This window comes from Nicotiana attenuata, chromosome 6, assembly GCF_001879085.1.
Source record: "Nicotiana attenuata strain UT chromosome 6, NIATTr2, whole genome shotgun sequence".
Classification (NCBI taxonomy): Eukaryota; Viridiplantae; Streptophyta; class Magnoliopsida; order Solanales; family Solanaceae; genus Nicotiana; species Nicotiana attenuata.
This window is the reverse complement of record NC_031994.1, coordinates 76,869,663-76,883,391: the sequence shown is the minus strand read 5'-3', so window position 1 is coordinate 76,883,391 and position 13,729 is coordinate 76,869,663.

Genomic DNA, 13,729 nt, shown 5'->3' with positions numbered 1-13,729 from the left:
TGCACCCGGTGTTTCATGTGTCTATGCTCCGGAAGTATGTTGGGGACCCGTCCCATGTTTTGGACTTCAGTACTGTTCAGTTGGATGATGATTTGACCTATGATGTGGAGCCAGTGGCTATTTTGGGTCGTCAGGTTCGGAAATTGAGATCAAAGGATATAGCTTCGGTGAAGGTGCAGTGGAGAGGTCGGCCCGTGGAGGAGGCTACCTGGGAGACCGAGCGGGAGATGCGGAGCAGATATCCTCACCTATTTGAGACTTCAGGTATGTTCCTTGACCCGCTCGAGGACGAGCGTTTGTTTTAGTTGGGGAGGATGTGACGACTCGACCCGTCATCACGTGAGTTACCACCCCATTTCCCCCATTTTCTGCTTCCTTATGTGTTATCATACGAGTCTTGGGTGAATGAGTTGATTTGGATTGATTCTGGATGGAAATGAGACACTTAGTCACTTTAAGGAAGGTTTGTTTTGGAAAAAGTCAACCGGATGTTGACTATTGAGTTAGAGGGCTCGGATGTGATTTCCGGTGATTTGGTTAGCTTCGCGGGATGATTTGTGACTTAGGAGCGTGATTGGGATTGATTTTGGAGGTCCGATGTAGAATTAGGCTTGAATTGGATAAGTTAGTATTTTGGCGAATTCCGGTTGATAGGTGAGATTTTGATCCGAGGGTCGGAATGGAATTCCGAGAGTTGCAGTAGCTTCGTTAGGTGATTTTGGATGCTTGTGTAAAAATTCAGATCATTCTGAGGTGTTTTTGTCGGGTTTTTGATCAAATGCGTGTTTCGGAAGTTTTTGAAGAACTTAGGCTTAAATCCGATGTAATTCGATGATTTTGGAGTTAGTTGAGGTGTTTTGATGATTGGAGCAAGTTTGAATAATGATTTAAGATGTGTTGGTACTTTTGGTTGAGGTCCCGGGGGCCTCGGGGTGATTTCGGATGGTTAACGGGATGAAATTTGGAGTTTAAGGACTGCTGAAGGATCTGATATCTGGTATTTCCGCTTCTGTGGAAATGGACCGCAGAAGCGGTTCCGCAGAAGCGAAGGGGGTAGCCGCAGAAGCGAAAGGAAGAGCCTGGGGAGTTTCCGCAAAAGCGGACATGCGGACCGCAGAACCGGTCTCGCTTATGCGAGTGGTGGACCGCAGAAGCGGTCCTGGGCAAGATTGAAGGAACCGCAGAAGCGGAATAAGAACCGCAAAAGCGGTGTCGCAGAAGCGAAAAATGCTGTTCAGAGGTTATTAATTCCATCTTCCCGAATTTTAGAAATAACTCGACATTTTCACTTCGGACTTGGGGGTTTTTGTGCGATTTTGGAGAGGGAATCAAGAGACTTTATTGAGGTAAGGAATTCTAAGCCTAAAACGTAAATCTAATGTGTTATTTCATGAATCAAGGGTGAAAAATCAAGGAATTAGAGGTTAAAAATGGAGGTTAGGGCTTGAACTTAAGAGAATGAAACTTTGGGGTTTGAGGGAGCATTTGAGCTCGGATTTTGGTAAATTTGATATGTATAGACTCGGGGAGAGATGAGGATTCCGGTGATGTGAATTTTATAATTTTTCGAGAAGTGGGCCCGGGGCTCGGGTTTTGCCAACTTCGTGGTTTTTGATATTTTTTTAGTCTTTTCGATTGGGTTATGTTCCCTTAGCCTATTGTGACGTATTCCTTGTGGTTTTGATCAGATTCAACGCGCGAGGAGGTCGATTCGAGGGTAAAAGGCATAGCGAGCTAGACTTTTGGCCGGCTAGAGGTGAGTAATGATTTTAAATGACGTCCTGAGGGTTTGAAACCCCGGATTTGCACAACTTGGTGCTATGTTGATATGAGACGCGTTCAATGACGAGCGCGGGGTCATTTACTATTGGGGATTGCGACTTGGTCCAGTCCGGATGATACTTTACCGCGTATTTAACTATAACTTGTTGTTTTTTCACTATGACTTGGGCTTATTGCAATATTTGGGGCTTATTGCCGACTGTTTGAACTCCTTATGAGCTATCATCATTGTTTTCCTCACTATTTGAAATATTAATTGAACTCAGTCCATTTAAATTACACTATTTCATGAACTCAGCTATATTTTTACTCAACCTGGAGTTTTAACTGATATTTGAACTATTGTTGAGCTGAGCATTATTGTCTTTACTGATGCCCGAGGGGCTTATGATTATTTTTGGACTGATTGAGGCCGAGGGCCACATGTGAGGATATGTTGAGTGATGTGAGGAGGCTTTCAGGCCTCGAGCGATATGTGAGGAGGCTTTCAGGCCTCGAGCGATATGTGAGGAGGCTTTCAGGCCTCGAGCGATATGTGAGGAGGCTTTCAGGCCTTATTATGATAGCGCTTGGGCTGTAGGAGCCCCTCCGGAGTCTGCACACCCACAGTGAGCGCGGGTACCCATGTGATTCGAGAGTGAGCCTGAGGGGCTGATGTTGTACTGTGTGATTGATACTGAGCCCGCTGGGCTGATACTGTACTGAGAGTTTGATATTACGCCCGAGGGGCAGGTTTCTGAGCATTTCTTACTGGTTGAGAATATTTGTCTTTAACTGTTTTTAAAAGAGAATTCTTGCTATTTTACTGGTTTTACTGCTTTACTGATTTTACTGCTTGAGATAGCGTTATTTGTGCCTTCATGGGATTTTATGCTCTCAGTCGTTATTTATTTTTATTACTCACTGGTCGGAGTACTCACATTACTCCCTGCACCATGTGTGCAGATACAGGCATAGCAGAGTTCGTTCCTGAGCGCTGATTTCCTTCCAGACCAGGCGGACTAGGAGTGACGAGGTAACTGTCGACGTCTACAGCCCCGTTTTCTCCCTTATCTTCTGTATTTACATTATCTTCGGACTTGTTCCTAGTTCCAGACTTGTAGCATTTTAGTAAACTCTGTAGTAGCTCGTGACTTGTGACACCCCGATTTCCGGCTGAGCCGGGATGGTTTTCCTATTTTATCACGTTTTTTTCCGCACTTATGATTATATTATCTATGAATTAGACTTGTTTATGCTAAGTAACTGTAAAAAGGGGTACTATTGTTTTGTTGGCTGGCCTTGTCTTCACGAGAGGCGCCATCACGACCGGGTTGGGAATTGGGTCGTGACAATAATATAGGCTCTCATTTTTCTAAATGGATTTGAACAATATAATACAATCAAATTAAATTAGGAATAGGATATTATAATACGTTTTAAAATTAAATTGGTAATAGAAATTTTAAGAAGTATATCTGAACGTGTAATATTATGTCCTAAAACTAATAGGATTATAAGGCTAATATCTACAATTTCTATTGTCCTTTTATTATGGATTATTATGCTTAATATTCTATGATTATTTTTGTAAACCAACATTGTATTCATGATTTTATAATAATATAGATAGATATATAGATTACTTTTTTCGGGCAAGTATATTCACTTTTTTGACAGGATGGTGTTGCTTCTTTCTCTTTTTTTTTTTGAAGACCTATGCTCGTTATGGACAATTGGACATCCTAAGTACGAGACCTATAATAAAATGTTAATACGAAAAAAAGAAATTAATTTGTTAGTAATTAATACTCAAATAAAAAAAACGGAAGAAAAAAAGAAGTTAAGTGTGACCTGATGTGGGAAGAACTCGTTAATGAATTTAAATTCCTTTTTGACAGCCCAAAAGTCCGAAAGTAATTATACTAATAGGATTCTTAAAGGTAATCATGTAGGATTCCTAACGTGTAGTATTATGTCCTAAAACTAATAGAATTATAAGGCTAATATCTAAAATTCCAGTTATGCCCTTTTATTATGAGTTATTATGCTTAATATTATAAGGTTATTTTTGTAAACCGACATTGTATTCATGCTTTTATAATAATATAGATTTTTTCTGCATTTGGATATGCGTTTACCCGTAAAATGGTACAGTTGAATTTATACGTGGTTTCTAGACAATTGAATTAACTTGGTCCTAAAATAATAAGATAATTGAAGAAATATATAATGTTTAGCCTTGATATGAAGACGAAATGACAGAAATAAGGATTCTGGCAGCGAAGCCTCCGGGCGCAACAGTAATAAGAACAGTAATAAGAACGCAAAATAAGAAGATAAAATTGTATAGATCTTTGAGTAGTATTAGTTTGCCAATAAATTCGTGTCCTTACAATGATAACAGAGTTCACTATTTATAGCTACGTTTAGGGAACAAGGTCCTAGGATCGTGCTCTTCTTTAATGTTAATTATGAGGGCCATTGATGAAGATGTAACGGTGATCATAAATGATAAATTTCTTGTAACGGGCAGTGCACTTAATGCAATGGAATATTCTCCATTAATGCCACCGGGCGGAAGTATTTATTGCCTCTTTATGAGTCTCACTCCCCACGGTGCCAAATGGGATAATTTTCCTCGGTTCCACGTGTCGTTCTTTTAAGCAGCTACCTGGTATATCATATTTTACCCTATACAGATAGTTCCACTGCTTTTCGGTGACATAACTTTATGTTACTGGGAAGTTGGTAGAAACCCTCTTTTGGTGGGAATTACTATGATTCCTTCTGAAAGCTTCTGACGGTTGATTAGACGCACATCTCTCCGCATTTAATGCCCCGCCGCATCATCCCACAATTCAGCATAGCTTTTGCCGGTTATCGAGGTAATCATTGCCATGAATTTGGCCGCCAAAACTTTTACTTATACGTATCAACCTTCTCCCCTTATACTCCATAACTTTCCAAACTTTCTAAAATCTTTCTTGTTGTTACTCAACCTTTTTGCAACTCCCTTCAAATAGAAAAGCTTTCCTTTTATCTAAATGGCTTCTTCTTCGAAGAACAATAGCTCTTCAAAGGGCAAGAATAAAGCTGAAGACGCTGCTCCTCCAACAATGGATTCCATCATTCCTAGAAGTCTCGTACAAAAAAAGACTTCAAGGAGAAATTTCCTTCGGCTCTCCCCCGCACGTAGGCTGTTCGCAGATACCCTTCTTCCATTCGTCCTTCCAGTATTCCTGTTGTAAAGGAAGACTGCAGCTGCCATGATTTGAATATTGTTTCTCCTGATCTAACAGAACGAGTGACCCTTCCCAAGGAGGGTTTTTCATATTTTTACACGTATCCCTTTAATTTGGGTGTGTTTTCTTTGAGCGAAGAGTTTGACTCCGTTATTGCGGAGTTCTGCCTCCGGTACCAGGTGTGTTTGGCACAAGTAAGTTCTTCCGTATGGAGGACGATTGCTTGTCTTCGGTGCTTGTGCCAAGAGACGGGAGAGGAGCTATCTTTAGCTCATGTGATGAATCTCTATTACCCCAAAATCTTCCGTGGAGGAATGATAAATTTCAGCAAACGTGGCCACCATGCCCTGTTATCTAGCATGGATGATGACAGCGACCGTGGGTGGATGGAATGATTTGTTGCAGTTGCCACCAACGACATTCCGGCAACGACTTTATCCTTTCTGGAAATGTGGAACCGCACTCGTACGCTTCTTGTTTAATATTTCATATCTCATTTATTAGGGATTCTTCCATACCCGTACTGATCCTTTATCCTTCGCTCGTTTCAGCAACTCTATGGGTTCCACCTATGGTTAAGGGCTTGGATCAGTGGGTCCAAAAAATCTTGGACGTCACTATGTCCGAAGCCCGCACGTGGAAAGAACTGTCCCTCAAATACAGGTGGAAGACCAAAAATCATGGTAATTCAGACTTACCTTGTTTCAGCTTTTTATGTGAGGAAATTGATTGATCCTTTCTATATTTTCTCTGAAATTAGGTCTACCCGCGGGCTCAATTGATGTTCCCGAGGAGGATGTTTTGGATGACCCTGCCGATGCAGTGAGGCTGTTTCAGGAGGCGCTCACTCGAACAAGTATCTCTGGGCCTGCTTTGGGTACAAGTGTTTCGCTACGGAGTCCCGGACTGGAGAACAAGCAACCAAAAAGAAGGCGTTCTTCCGCGGCTGGGGGAAAGAATAAGAGGGTGAAGACTTTTGCGCCGGTTCGTCTCCAGAAGTTGTGATGACTAACCCTCCTCCCGGGCCGATCATAGACACTGTGATGATCAACGATGATGGAAAAGTGAGTGATGATGGAGCTTCTCTGCACAGAAGGCGACGATCCTCATCAACTCAACAGAATGCTCAATCTGTTGAGTTAGTTACACCAACCGAGGACGATGTCTCAGAACTTTAGGGGAGTTTGATTTGGTAGAAAATGCCAACTCTCATTTTCGGGCCCATGTTGTTGTGCCCGGTACTGCGGGGCTAAGTACAGGGTCCCTGCCGTCTTCGGTTGGCGAGCATCTAATAACTAGCACTGCGTTTGTCGTGGCTTCTTCTCATCTTTCATCGCCATCAGCTTCCTCTCTTTCTTCCCCAGCTCTTCCATCAGCAACTGCTACATCTTCTCCACCGGCCGCACCTGACCAAGAAGAAGGTGTTCCTCTTCCCCAGTCCCAAGTTCATGGGAATTTAGGGAAAAATTACGTTGCCCCCTCTGAAGATCCATAGGGGAGGAGAAATGTTACTCTTTCGGTCTCCACTGGATGTAACTTATGATCCCGCCCGGTGGAACTTGCTAATTATCTGAAGCCTTTGGCTTCAGAAAAAGATTGGGAAAAGATTCAGTCTCTCTCGGGAGAATGCTTGTTGAACAACGCCATGCACAATGCCGCAACGGTACATTCTTTACTTCATTTGTTGTTTCTTCTATTTTTGCTTAAACATATCCTGAGTTCTGCCTTTCTTGTTTTGTAGTCCAACTTTCTTCCTTCCGAGTGCCTTCAGAGATTGATTCGTGAGAAGGAAGAAATTACCTCCGCACGGGATCAACTTTGGCAGAGGGGGAGCAAAGTGCCGCTCGCCTCTCAAAGCTAGAAGCCAAAGCCACTAAGGCCGTTGTAGTAGAGACTCGTTTGCAGCAAAGCGAGAAAGAAGTGGAAACCCTTAGCCAAGAGATCGCCCCGTTGAGGGTTCAATTTGAAGAGGCTAAAGCTAAATGGGTTGAAGTCCATAATGTCGTTCTTGTTGCATCTGATCGTGAGACTGCCTCTACTGAAAGATTGACCAACTTAGAGGCAGCCTTGAATTCCAAGTCTCAAGAGCTTGCTATTGTGGGGGCGAAATATGCTCGTTGGAGGAGAAGTATAAGAAGACCCTTAAGCATAATAGAACTTTTAGCTCTAAGCTCCGAGCGGCTTCCCTCGTTGTTGAGAATATTTACGCCATGTACAACATGAGGAGAAAAACCTTGGAGGAGGCCAAAGCTGGTATCATTGATTTTGATGTTGAAATTTCTAAGGCCCGTGAACTTGAGTGGGCTGCTAAAAATGGACTCCCGGCGGGTCCCTTGGTAGGGCCTTGTTATATCCCCCATTTTGTACGTAGTTTCATCGAAAGTTAATCGACATAGACTCGGGGATGAGATTATCTTGAGGTTGTAAGCATTTATATTATTTAAAATAAGCGATAAGTAAAGTGCCGTGAAGATTAAAGGGTAAACGAATTAAAGAAAATAAATTTCGTGGAAGATTGTTGATTTGGGATAAAATACGGTCCGAGCTATAATACCTGGTATTTATGAACTAATGCCATATAAGGTACTACATGACCATGATAGTAAGGTGTATAAGGTATGTTAAAAGTGAGTAGTATTTTAAGTAAGTTGAGATAATTCTTAATCATGTGGATAATTAGATAATTAATGATTTTTAGTGGAAGATTAATTAAAATCTTTGGATAAATCAAAAACCCCACGTGGCAGCAAGCCACCCAAAGCTTTGTGACTCTTAAGTCATCATGGGTTATGTGGCAAGATTAAGTCATTTGGATTATGTGGTTAAGCCACCACATAAAGTGGGGCCCACATTCATATATAAGATATCTCAAATTCATGAACAAGCAACATAAGTAACGTTAACCATTCTAATTTGCATCTGTATATTATATATCATATAAGCAACGTAAGACCTTCGACAATTCAAATCAACGTGATATTTTGCAATTATAAGGGAGTACAGTACAATCTTTCTCAAGAATAGTATACGGATTTTTTTCCCTACTCCAATCTTGCTGTCACGTATTTTGTCGCAATTAACGTGTGTTAGATGTATTGTCAAGAGAATTGACTCAGGTATGTTAAGGCTATCCCTTCTTTCTTTTTGGCATGATCCACACGATACAAACAAAACGAGCAAATGCACAACTTTCATAAATGACTCTATTCATAGAATTACGAAGGATGCCTATGTTCTTGATTTCCCATGTGAATTATCATTATATCTTCTGTTCATGGGTCTCAGAAAAATACGTAGTTGATAATCTTATAACATTTCGAGAAAATCTTATTAATGTATTTCTTATGCATTTCATTCATTTATACATGTATATTGACCCATGACCAAGATGGCGTTACATACGCATATATTATATGTATATGGGATATGGGAAAAGGTTACGGTGTTATATACACGCCACCACCTGATCAGCTGGTATATTTTGATGATTTTACCCACAATGGACGAGATGATATGATAGAATGCCTTCAGAGGCTTGATAATGTTATGAACACGTATACCTATGCATGACACGAAATTTATACGCACGTGCATGACATTATAAATGTTTCAGTGTTTACAAAGCTATTTAGACTTACATGCGGAATTCTTTATTCCATGTTTCATTTATGTATTTTATGTACTGATTTTCATGCCTTACATACTCAGTACATTATTCTTACTGACGCCCTATTTTCTAGAGCCTGCGTTTCATGCCCGCAGGTGCAGGTAGACAAGCTGACGGTCCCCCTTCTTAGGATCCTTGATCAGCGCGAGTTGGTGTACTCCATTTGATCCGGAGCTGCGTTGGATTTTGGTACGATATATTTGTATACATATATGGGTATGACGGGGCCCAGTCCTATCCTTGTACAGTTGTATATTCTATTAGAGGTCTGTAGATAGTATGTATTGTTGGATAGTATGTGGCCATGCCGGCTTCCAGTTTTGGATATATAGTTGTCTATAGCAGCCTTGTCGGCTCGCCCTATGTATTTCGCATGCATATGTATATATGTCTTTTGGACAGGTTTTCCTCACACATGTTATTGTCGTAATTCAGCAGATGTTATCCATGTTCATATTAGTCGCATGCTTTGACAGGTAGGACTCCGGAACCCGTCGCGGCCCATCAGTTGGGTCGTGACAGGCCCGATGCTCCTGGTTCTGGTTCCAAGTTTTCGGGAACTAAAGAGGAACCGGAAGGTGATGATGTTGAGGGCTAAACTGTTAAGGCATCGGCGAATCTTTCTACTTCCCCTGGGGGCGCGAACACTTCTCTTCCTCCGGGCTCCGGAGAGGCAGTAGTCTAGCTTTTCCTTTTCTTTTCCCAACATTTGTACTTGTGCTATTTTGGCACGTTTATAAAAATATCTTTTGCTCAAGTATTTCATGATTCTTTCTGCTTCTTTCGTTTGAACATTTATGCAAGTTTTAACCTTCACATTTTTTTGCTTAAGTATTCTGCACAAGTTTTCCTGTTTGCGTATGATTATGCAAGACCTTGCGTGTATTTTTTTTCCCAAAAGCATTTATATTTTAGGTACAAACTCGCCCGAAATCAACCCTTTAACGTGAGGTTAAGTATTTGCGCAAGTTTAATTTTTGCGTCTTTTTGTGCGAGGTTTCGAGTGTATTTTTCTCCAAAGGCATTTGGATTCCGGGCATAAGTTCTTCCGAACCCTTTAACGTGAGGGTTTTTATAAGAGAGGGCCCTTTCATGTTTACGATGCTCTTGAAGAGGATGTCTCCTGTTCATTGCGGCACTAGCATTTGAAGTACTTGTTTAACTTTCAAATGACAAAGTTAATCCATCATTCAGACAAGAAACAAGATAGAAATAAAAGGACTTCATTTTCCTTCCATTATTCTAAAAGTACATAAGCATTTGTTATGCTAAAAAGAAATTGCCATTTACTTGTAGCTAACTTGTACAACTTGTTTCTATAAAGCTGGCCGCGCAGTCCCCGGTCTCGATGATACAATTATGTTTTCGATTTTCGTTCTCTGGTCGATGTGGCAGTCGTTGTTGCCTTATCCTCGTATTATTCCCCCCAGTGTTCGAATGCGAATTGGAACACTGAAAATTTTGCACCTTCGAGGACCCCATTAATGAATTGCTAGATAATCTTATGCTCGGTAACGAACTTCATTTCCCCTTAGGAATTTATGTTATCGAGCAAAAGACTATCTAACAATCCTTTAATGGTTTGCACTTGTGAACGTTCGGGTAACCTTTGTCCTATAGCAAACTTTACTTCCCGGTGGAAATTTTGCTCTAGAGCCAAAGACTATCTAACAGTTTCGGAGTGTCTCTTTGCTTGTTGCCTTGCTATAAAAGGTCTTATTGTTGCTGCTGAAGCTTTCTTCGTAGTATGTTTTTTGTTGCTGCCTCGTTAAAACCTTGCCAGAAAAACCCAATTGGAACAAAAATTGGACGAAGGGATAAATAGTGCAGCACATACTTTTAGTTCAGGTGATGTTCATCAGCAATAATGTCTTTTGAGGTGCGCCACGTTCCAATTGTTGGACAACTTTTCTCCATTTTGATTTTCCAATTCATACGAACCCTTCCCGGTGACAGGTGAAATTCGGCCTTCCCATGTTGGACCTAGAACGGAGGTTGGTTCTTCGATTATAATATCGTTCTATTCTCTTCTTTTGGGCTTCTATTCTTACATACGCCAAGTCCCTGCGCTCATCGAGTAGCTCCAAGTTTATCAACATTACTTCATTGTTTAACTCTGCATCTGGTTGGAAATATCTCAAGGTGGGTTACCCCACTTCCAGCTTAATTAATGCTTCTACCCCGTACATAAGGGAAGAAGGAGTTTATCCTGTGCTTGATTTGGCCGTTGTTCGGTACACCCATAAGACACCGGGTAATTCCTCGGGCCATTTACCTTTGGCCGCTTCCAAACTTTTCTTGAGGTTTTGTATAATCACTTTGTTTGTTGGCACCGCTTGACCATTTGCGCTCGGATGGTAGGGTGAAGATGTGATCCTCTTTATTTTCAAATCTTTGAGGAACTTTGTGATTTTGAGCCAATAAATTATGGCCCATTATTGCATGCTATCTCCTTCGGTATTTCGAACCTGCTGATTATGTTTTCCTACAAGAAATCTACCACTTCGCGCTCGCCGATCTTCTGATAAGGACCTGCTTCCACCTACTAAGAAAAATAGTCAGTTAAAATCAAAAGAAATCTTACCTTACTGGGGGCCGGCGGCAGTGGTCCAACGATATTCATCCCCAATTTCATGAATGGCCACGGGGATAGAACCAAATGCAATGGTTCTGCTGGTTGATGTACCAGTGGTGCGTAGCGTTGGCACTTATCGCATTTTTGTACGAAGGCTTTGGCGTCGTGCTCCATACGGGGCAAGTAATATCCTGCCCTTACCAGTTTTAGCACTAAGGAATCTTCGCTCGAATGGTTACCGCATATTCCTTTGTGAACTTCTCGCATAACATAGTTAGCTTCGGATTCCCCCAAGCACTGGGCCATCGGGCCTTGAAAAGATTTTCTGTACAGTTGGCCCTTTTTGAAGCTATACCGTGCTGCTTTGGCGTGCAGCGCCCGAGACGCCTTGGAGTCTTCGGGCAACTTCCCGTGCTCGAGATAATCGATGATTTCATTCCTCCAGTCCCAGACCAAATTATTCGTATTTACTTCATTGTAGTTATCCGCATCTAGGACTGAGTTCACCAGTTGAACTATCGTCCCGGACTTCGATCTCTTTATCTCTGTTGATGACCAAGGTTAGCTGATGTGTCTGCTTCTGCATTTTATTCCTCGGGATATGAGTAATCAACCACTCCTGAAATCGAGCCAACAGAGCCTGGACTTTTATTACGTATTGTTGCATGTGCTCCTCTTTAGTTTTGAAGATCCCGTAGACCTGATTTACCACCGGCTGTGAGTCGTATTTGATTTCTATGACCTCAAAATTTAGTCCCCTGGCCAGTTCGAGCCCTGCAATCGAAGCTTCATACTCTGCTTCATTGTTAGTTAAAGGGATCATTCTGATGGCCTACCTTAGGGTTTCCCCCGAAGGCGTGACTAATAATATTCCAAGCCTGGACCCTTTTACACTGGAAGCTCCATCCGTAAATAAGGTCCACACCCCCGATGTCGATTCCGACACCATTACTGCCTCTTTGGTTGCCAGATGCAGCAATCCCGAACTGAAATCGGCCAAAAAGTCAGCCAAGACTTGTGACTTAATCGCAGTCCTTGGTTTATATTCTATGTCGAACTCACTCATTTTGACATCCCATTTGGCAAACCTACCCGAGAGTTCGGTTTGTGGAGGATGTTCCATAGAGGAAAAGTGGTCACCACAGCCATTGGGTGACATTGGAAATAGGGCCTCAGCTTACGAGCGGCGACTACAAGAGCTAAGGCTAGTTTCTCCAAATGCAGGTACCGAGTTTCTGCTCCAGTTAAAATTTTGCTAACATAATAAATAGGAGATTGCGTCCCTTCGTCCTCACGGACTAAAACTGCACTTACCGCGACTTCCGACCGCGAGGTAGACTAATACTGTTTCACCTTCCTTTGGTTTAGAAAGTAGCGGGGGGCTTGACAAGTACCTTTTCAAATCTCTTAAAGCCTACTGGCACACCAGGGTCAATTTGAAGTTCTTTTTCTTTTTGAGCAGTGCGAAGAAACGATGACAGTTTTTCGACGACCGGGAAATGAACCTACTCAAAGTTGCCAATCTCGCCGTGAGCCTTTGGACCTCTTTCATGCTTGACAGCTGGTCCGGGATATCTTCGATGACCTTGATCTTATCGGGGTTCACCTCAATCCCCTTTTGCGAAACCAAAAACCCCGGGAACTTGCCGGAGCTGACCCCAAACGCGCATTTCTCGGAGTTAAGCTTCATGTTATGCTTCCTCAGGATGTCAAAAGTTTCTTACAGATGCTTAAGGTGATCACCTACATTTAAAGTCTTAACAAGCATATCGTCTATATAAACTTCCATAGTTTTTCCTATTTATTTTTCAAACATCTTGTTCACGAGCCGCTGATAAGTGGATCCGGCGTTCTTCAACCCGAAGGGCGTCACATTATAGAAATATGTGCCGAAATTCGTTATGAACAAAGTCTTTTCCTAATCCTCCGAGTTCATCTTCATTTGGTTGTACCCGGAATAAGCATCAAAGAAACTCATTAACTTGTGCCCGGCCGTCGCATCGATCATTTGATCGGTGTTTGGCAATAGGAAGGAGTCTTCCAGGCACACCTTATTCAAGTCCTTATAATCTACACACGTGCGAAATTTGTTGTTCTTATTAGGAACTACGACTACATTAGATAGCCAGTCGGGATACTTTACCTCTCAGATCGACCCGATATTAAGTAAGCGAGTTACCTCTTCTTTCATGAATTTGTTCCTGGCTTCCGCAATAGGGCGCTTCTTTTGTCTTACCGGAGGAATGTTGGGGTCCATACATAACTTGTGTACGGCTACCTCTATCGGGATACCTGTTATATCCGCATGTGACCATGCAAAACAATCGGCATTAGATTTAAAAAATTCAATAAAGCCAGACCTGAGCTTGGGGTGTAGTCCTATCCCCAAGTGGAATTTCCTTTCTAAGAACTCTTTGAACAATGCAACTTGCTCGAGATCTTCCGCTGTGGATTTTCTTGCGTCCATCTCTTCTGGAACCT